The sequence below is a fragment of the Tasmannia lanceolata genome, unplaced genomic scaffold (genome assembly GCF_043159265.1).
Source record: "Tasmannia lanceolata isolate RefF3 unplaced genomic scaffold, GAP_Taslan_0.1 ptg000026l, whole genome shotgun sequence".
In the NCBI taxonomy this organism is placed as follows: Eukaryota; Viridiplantae; Streptophyta; class Magnoliopsida; order Canellales; family Winteraceae; genus Tasmannia; species Tasmannia lanceolata.
Genome location: NW_027518703.1, coordinates 5,407,996 through 5,415,605, shown reverse-complemented (window position 1 = coordinate 5,415,605; position 7,610 = coordinate 5,407,996).

The following is a 7,610-nucleotide window of genomic DNA, read 5'->3' as shown; positions in this document are numbered from 1 at the left end:
GATCCAACCACAACACCCACGATCACTTCACCCGGCCTTGACGATCGCTCCACCTGAGCTTTGATACCACTTGTTGAGAAAATCCGCCGGGTAAATCAATCCGACCATGCACAAATTATACGGAAAGTAAAAGTAATCAAATAAGCCACAAGATGAACACCGAGATTTTACGTGGTTTGGCCAAGCCTACTCCACGGGCGAGAAACATGATCTTCCACTATGAGAAAAACAATATTGAAATCCCAATAGGCAAACCAAGAGGGGGGTGAATTGGGTCTAATTAAAAATCTCTATAATTTGCAATTTGTTTAAGCCCTAGAAATTTAAAGTGCAACTAGCCCTTGTTAATTAATAAATAAAAAAGTAAAAGATATTACCACAATTGTTGCACAAGGAGAGAAGAGAGAGAGAGAGAGAGAGAGAGAGAGAGAGAGAGAGAATGAACACGAGATTTATAGTGGTTCGATCTATCACAAGACCTACTCCACTCTTCACGTCCGCACCCGAGTTCCACTATCCCGATCCTCCTTCAAGTGGCCTAATCAATGAGCCAATTACAATGATCAAGCTTCTCATTTCTTGGGCCGAAGGATATAACCCCTTACACACGAGCTTCTCCTTTCTCAAGGGTCGAAGTGTGAAACCCCTTCTACAAACAAGCTTCTTCTTCTATATGGTTGAAGCATAGAACCCTCTTTACAAAATGGAAGGAAGAAAGAAATAAACACTCTCAAGCCTCTTGATAGGCAAATACAACTCTAAAGCTCACAAAGTCTCCAAATGATTAAAACTAAAAGCTCATGGAGATCCTCTTGACAAGTAATGGATGCAAGTTCAAATGCACAAGAGGTAGAAGATGATTCCTTTTAATTTTTGAAGATTAAAGCACTAGGATTTGATAAATGATGTTTCAAAAGGTTGTAATGAAGGTCTTTTATGGGGTTTATAAAGCCCTAACAAGTTTATGACCGTTCATGGGCAAAACTGTAATAAACTAGGTAGGTATACCTACCCTGCGCAGGCCCTAATGGCTCTTTTGCCAGACCGGGGCGGTCGACCGAGCTACGACGGTTGCCCGCCCTTATCGGGCGCTCTTTTTTATTTTTGAATTTTGAACGTCCGCGGTCGATTGGGGTGGCAGTGGTCGCCCGTTGAGGGCTACTTGTCCGATAAACATTTAAGCTTAAAAATATTGCGCGGTTGACCAAGCTTACGCGGTCGCCTGCCAAGGGCTTTCTATTTTAAAAATTGCTTGGCTCGAAAAACCTTCCGCGGTCAACCAGGTAATCTCGGTCGCCCGCCAAGACCTCCCTGGATGGTTTCTGACTTTTCAGAAACTCCATTCGAGGTCGACCGATCCGCTTAAATTCGGTTGATCCTGGAATTCCAAGTATCATCCCGCGGTCGTCCGGCATATCCCGGTCGACCAGCCCTGTGTTAAAAACATGGTTTTAAAAGTTTAATCTAAGGGACTTTGGGCCAAGGTCTTTGGGCTTTAGATATGTGTTTTCAAATATCATTTAAGATATGTAAAAATGATTTTCTATGAATTTTGAAAACACTAACGCATGGAAACATTAAATGCTAAGAGGACTCCCAAGCAATCTAAACTATATAAACCTTTGAGTCTTCTCTTGCTTCAATCTTCTTGATTGCTTGCATGGTCTTCTCCTTGTCTTGAGATAGTCTTCAAACTTGATTTCGCACTTGTGGTTCCCTTGATTCTTCAATAGACTATACGGCTCCAAGGTTGACTACCAAGACTTGACTTTCTCCAAGACTAGCCCTTGTTCTTCTTGCTCCAAGTGTTGATATGAATGTAACCTGTCTAAATCACAACACTAGCAAGAACATTAGCATCATATAATCAATTTGAGTTTGTAGATCATCAAAACATAGGTAGGGTTGAACTCTTGGGCTTACATTCTCCTCCTTTTTTATGATGACAAACCAAATTGAGTTTGAGGTGGAAGCTCCCCTTAGGGATTGAAAAATGTAAATCTAGCTCCCCCTCAATCTATGCTTATAATAAACATTTCAAAATATGATATTAAGTATGTTTAGCAAGTGTTTAACATTAAAGCACAATAAGCATAGAATATGCCTGCTATGTGATCATAAAGGGACATATGAGCATGATATGAGAAATATGAACAAAGTTAGTCCACATATCATGAACACTATGTTAAACATAATCAATTTACCCTTACTTCTCCCCCTTTTATCACATAAAAAAGGTGGGGACAACATATAACCATTAAGTAGTTTTCTCCCCAATTTTTTTTATTGCTTAATAAAATGATTGACCTATTGAGCACAAATAGAGGGATGATGAGCAATGTGAATACATTATAATGGTCCATATGAGCTTGAGAATATGAGACTCTAAAGCTCTCCCCTAAGGATTTGTCATTGGCCTAGGATAAAACATTGAAGGCAAGGTGACAAGCAAGATAACTAAAGATATGACAGTGATAACTTATCATGGACAAACTTATCATGGAGATAGATGTGTATATCTTCAAAAGCACATGATAAGCATAAAGATACATAGGATAAATGATTAATCAAGTGAAATGGGATCCTATGGATGAACATGGAATTGCAGGTTAAGGCTCAAAATCAAAAACTTATCAAGGGAAAATAATGAACACATGAGGTACCACATGATAAGTTCAAAATGGGACATATATATATATATATATATATATATATATATATATATATATATATGTATGTATAGAGGAAAATGATTGTGAGCTTGAAGCTCATATAGCTTATATGAGCTTGAGGGCCCAAACACATGTCGGCCCACATTGTTAGGATGATCCAAAGCATTCATTTGAAAGGCCCTTACATAGATAGGATGTGTACAAAAAATCAGCTCCATAAGATCATCCTAGCCCATCCAAAAGTGGAGGGCAAAATGGACAGACACCGTTTGCCACAAATCTGCCCATTTTTCCCTCCGCTTTTGGTGGGGTTAGGATGATCCAATGGAGCAGATTTTTGGTACACACCCTATCTATGATGGGACCTTGCAAATGAATGGTCTGGATCACCACAAAAAATGTGGGACCCATGTGTTCGGGCCCTCAAGCTCATATAAGCTATATGAGCTTCAAGCTCACAGTCATTTTCCTCATATATATAACTTTAAAACTCCCCCTTTATTGTTGACTCACACAATAAGTGAGTCTAAAGGGATGTCCAAATATAGTCCTCAAGGGATAACAATGAGAATAGGTGAAGAAGAACCCTTGGGCTACAAAATTGCATGCTTCCCATAGACTAAATGAAATTATGAAATTGTTTGGCACATGCATGCATCTAAAGTTTGTTTTCAAATGATATTACATTAAAGCACAACCTCAAGATAAATATTCAAGTCTTGGTTTTAGGAACCAAAACCTTTGTGGGTCCATCTGTGTTAGTTTCACAAGACTTGTCTTTTCTCACCCAAACATAGTAAGGTAATCTTCTAAATCTACATGTATAGTTGTAATGTCCAAGTAATCCACAATAATGACATGTAGGGGTGAATGAGCTAAAGCTAGCATATGTATGAGCATGAGAGTAGCTAGCAAATGAAGCCTTGGACTTGACAAACTTGTTTCTGTAAGTAACTTTCTTTTGGGAATTTTGATAACTAAGACCACTCTTTCCAAAAGAAATCTTGCTTTCCAAGATGTCATCAAGTTTGTTCTTTCTACAAGAATGTTTGAGAATAAGCTTATCATAATCACATTTTAAACTCTTATTCTCCAAACATAACTTGTCAATATCATTGCACAGTTTTTTATTTTCTTCCTTCAAATGATTACATTTACAAATAAGGTTTTCATATTTTCCACTTAATAAATTGTTTTCCATAACTAATTTATCTTTTGAGGAGATTTTTAAATCAAGTTCCTTCTTCAAGTTTCCAAAGTCATTGGTTGTCTTTTCAAGAGACTTTTTGAATTTTTGGCATTTGGAAACTTCAAGAAGTAAGGCTTCTTTAGCTTTTTTCACAAGTTTCAATTAATTTTTTAGGATTAAGTATGATAGGCGAAAGATGTAGATATAAGTGCATTTCAAGTGGAAGGACCTGCTCAATGGCTAATTTAAAAAAACCGGTGCTGTAAACTGATTTCAACGGGTCCCTACAACTTTGAAATCTCTTCAGTTCTAACTTCATGTAGTTTGCATTTCTTGCAGCTTTGATTGTAGGTTATTTGTTATTAAGGAAATGGAATGCCTGAGCAAATATGAAAGTTTTGCCTTCGTGCACGCTGATATTACTGCTTTGAGAAGAACTCTACTCGATGAATTCTTAGAGGGCGTGTATGGGCGTGTCAATATATACGACTTTGTCAACATTGTACATGGAAGGAAAATTTGAATGTCGTTGATTGTTTTCTGTAATTGAATGTGCATGGAAGGAACATATGAATGACCACTTTAATTTCTGTAATTATTTTCTGTAATTGAATCTACATGGAAGGAACAGGTGAATGACCACTTTATTGTCTTTAATTGTTTTCTGTAATTGAATATACGTAGAAGGAAAAGTTTATTGCTTTCTTACATGTTCAAGATTTGGGGGTGTCAATATATAGCTCTGCATGATTTGGGCGACTCAAAAGGCTTCTGCTTATTATGATATGCAACATATGGTTCGGAGTCGACTTTAGTCGATTTTAAGCAAAACAGTAGTTTCAGAGTCAACTCAGGTTCATTTTCTTTTGAAGTCAACTCTTGAGACTCCTTGCAACGTTTCTGTTCAATTTTTAAAGAAACAAAAGTTTCGAAGTCAAAGCTTTAGTCGACTCTCAGTTGTTTTTTTTTAACAACTACTTACAACCATAAACTGCTATTGCTAGAGTTGGAACCACTATTTATACCCTCTAAATCACTATTTACACTTAGGAAACACTATGTAAACACATGAACCACTATTCCAACACTCCTGAACAACTATTCAAGTAGGTGAAATTCAATCCAATGAACCAATTTAAACTAGAAGGAATCGAATCCAATGAATCACTCTTTACAACCCTGAACTACTATTTATATTATTTTAACCACTACATACACCTATGAACCACTGATGGTATAGTTGGAACTAGGGGTGTAAACGAGCCGAGCTTGGCCAGGCTCGGCTCGGCTCGGCTCGGCTCGTTAAGTTCAAAAACTTGGCTCGGGCTCGGCTCGGGCTCGAACCAGGCTCGGGCTTGGCTCGGCTCGGTCAGGCACGGCTAGGCTCGCGAGCCGCTCGTGAGCTTTAACGAGCCGGTTATAAAGTTTCGCCTCTGTCACTAGCAAAAGCAAATTTCAAAAAAAAGTAATGATTACAAATAAAAAGTAAAATAAGCTGATTTTATAAAGTTTCGCACCTCTCACTAGCAAAACCAAATAAAAGAAAAAAACGTAATGATTACAGTCAAAAAGTAAACAGCTGGTTTTATAAAGTTTGAAATGGAAAATTATGAATAAAATGTACTAAGTTATGACAATTAATAAAAAATTACCAAAAAATTCTCAAAGTTATGACAATTACGGTTTTCAATTTTTCACAGCGGTTCATTTTTGCCTTGACATTACATACGTACCATTGTACCATCATTACGTATTTCAGTATTTATTTTTTCACACGAGCCTTAACGAGCCGAGCTTGGCCTAACTCGGGCTCGGCTCGGCTCGTTAAGGATTCGAGCCGAGCTTTTTTCGAGCCGAGCTCGAGCGAGCTTCCGAGCCCGAGCCAAAATTGACACCCCTAGTTGGAACTACTATTTATACCATCTGAACCATTATTTACACTTAGGAAATATTATATAAACACATGAATCACTATTCGAACACTATGAACCAATATTCAAACACTCCTGAACCACTATTCAAGTAAATGAAATCCAATCCAATGAACCAATTTAAACTAGATGGAATCTGTGGACCCCGATCCCGAGGACGGTGAGCGAGGGACACGAGATCCCATGTCGATCCTCTAAGATCTCCACAATGTGAATGAGAGCTCTACCAAGGAACTCTCGAAATGGTGCCACTCACAGCATGGGTGGCGATGTAAATGAGATACCTCTCGATTCAAGGACCAGCCCGGAACCAAGATATACCTATAACAAAGAAGAGTCGCCATCCAAGGAAGTAGGCCCTGGATCCCATGAAATACTCTGTTGCAACGGATAACCAGAGATACAAAAGTCCGTGCCTGATGACAAATGGGGAAGGTATTAAGCGCCCCCAATTCGCCCAAGTGCAAGCACTTGGTCTCTTATGCCATTTAAAATTAATTTTGAAGAGTTTTGGGCTAAAATCATGTGAAATGGGAACGAGTATCCCCGAGAAAACGTCTATCTAAGCATGCATGACCCGGAGATGGGCAAAAAAAAAAAAACATCCAAATCCTAACTCACCGCATCTAATCCTAACCCATCACATCTAGGAAACCAGTAACATCTGTCACGCACAGCTACAGCTAAGCAGATAATCAAGATAAGATGAATAAATGCTACAACTAAGCAGGTGAGAGGACACATAAGCACATCAGTAAACTACCAAAGCAATAGAATAACCACACTAGCATGCGAGCCTATGTAAGAGATAATGCTAAGAAAATAATAATCAATCTCATGCTAGGAAAGTAAGCAAGCTAACAGTAGCACATAAGAAGTCAAAGATAAACATACAATGAGCTAAAAGATACAGGGAAAGAAATGAATCGGAAAACCAACGGTGCATGAGGACCAAGAATGCTAGGAAAAAGAAAATGGAGCGTACGATAGGCTCAGGGAGTAATTCTAATGAATCAAGCTCAGCGATCCTGATCCGCTAAAGATCGGATAAGTCTCACGATCGTCATAGCCTATCGTTGGGCTCAGCGAGGACAATCCCTGTGAAGGGGCCACGCTACGTCGTCGCCCGTCCCAAAACCCGATAAAACATCGGAAAACCGATAAAACTGGAAAACCACGATCAAAATCAGAAATAAAATGAAAGGAAGGCTCCGAGTGACCTGGCAATCATCATCCTTGCCCATTTTGATTTTTGTTGTGAAAGGTTTGAAAGATTTTTTTTTGATGTTTTAATGATTTTTTGAAGGGTTTAAATGATTTTATTGAAAAGTTTGACTGAACTTGGGACAAAAATCCCAACCTGCCTACGTACCCTGTGAAAAGGGATCAAGCCAACGTAGTTCGAAACAGCTTTTCAAAAAACGCTTTTGTTGTTTTTGAATTTTTGTTGTTTGATTTTTATGTATTTTTATCCCTTTTGATCGAAAGGGGGGTTTTGGCTCAGGAGGTGGCCGTCCGTCGTCGCCTAAAATCCGACGAGAGTGTTCCTGTAATCGAGGGAATCCTGAAGCTCGAAAAGGATCCCTAGGAACGTGAAGAGAGTAGTCCCGAAAGAAGACAAGATAGAACCCTTGAAACCTATACGAAGCAAAGGCCTCAAAGAATGAGGAATCCCTAAACCCCATGAGAAGTCCCAGAACGAGGCAAGAAGGGTAAGGGGTGACTTGGTACCTAGGATGCGGACATGGGCAATTATCTGAGTAAATGAGGTACAACAAAGTGAATTATTGCGTCCCTTCACTTCAGTAAGAGAACCCA